The sequence below is a fragment of the Chrysochloris asiatica genome, unplaced genomic scaffold (assembly GCF_000296735.1).
Source record: "Chrysochloris asiatica unplaced genomic scaffold, ChrAsi1.0 scaffold00252, whole genome shotgun sequence".
Taxonomy (NCBI): domain Eukaryota; kingdom Metazoa; phylum Chordata; class Mammalia; order Afrosoricida; family Chrysochloridae; genus Chrysochloris; species Chrysochloris asiatica.
In genome coordinates this window covers 2759307-2760264 of record NW_006408770.1, presented here as the reverse complement: position 1 = coordinate 2760264, position 958 = coordinate 2759307, and the positions used below count along the sequence as shown (strand labels likewise).

General features: G+C 47.0%; 1 pseudogene; it reads right to left on the bottom strand.

The window, feature by feature from the left end:
* Window positions 1–238: 238 nt before the first annotated feature.
* Window positions 239–652, bottom strand: LOC102811588 (annotated as a pseudogene).
* Between the last annotated feature and the right edge of the window lie 306 nt (window positions 653–958).

The window sequence follows — 958 nt, the reverse complement described above, 5'->3', positions numbered from 1 at the left end:
AACTTCTTGAGGCTCTTGTATCCCTCCACAATGACAATGGTGGAGGGTGTGGCAAATGACTCTGACCCTGAGGTCCTTCATGAAGGACCTCCTCTGACATCAGCTGTCTGAACATCAGGATGATAGAGTTCTTGCCCTCAACCTGCACACTAGTTTGGATGTCATCCATGGGATTGGTGAAGATGGAGGCAGTGGCTGCAGCCAGGGGCCCTGAGGTGGCTTGAAAGACAATGTGAGGTTATTCCTTAGGACAGAAGTATGAGAGCTGCTCCTTGCATTGCATCATCAGGTGCTGGGAGACCACATCAATGGGCACTGTGATGCTCTGGGCCACCAGTGATTTGACTGTGTTGCTCTGGCTGTAGTTGGCTACAAACTTCCGGGTGAGATCATAAGTGATGATGTAGCACTGGCCAGATCTGAGGGTGAAGGTAGAGACTAGTCACACCATCTGCATGCAGAATCTTGATGAAGGCGTTAAAAGTCCCATAGTAAAGGCTCTTGCCCTTCAGAACCTGCAGTTGGATGTGCAGATGAAGGTGAATGGGTAGGTGATGTTATGGATCATCATTGTCATTGTCTCACCAAATACATATAACTTCTTGTCTAGGTGTTCCCGTTCAATGATCTGGATGTTGCATTTGTCCTCCATTGTACCTTCTCAGATCCAGATGGTTCAACAGTGTCTGATGTGAAATACAAGCCCACACCTGTGGCACTGTAAGATAAGCACTTGAACGCAAGGTCAATTTGATCCACAAGGGCGGCAGTTCAAACTCACCAGCCGCTTTTAGGAAACCTTATACAGAATTGCTATAATTCTAAACTAACTCAAAGGCACTTAACAACAAAGCAATGACAACCTCTAGGACACAGTTCCCACTCTACCTCCTGTTCTTGGTTACTGCTTACCTCTGGTCTCATCTTCTATCTCCACTGGATTCCCAGTGCTGTTGCT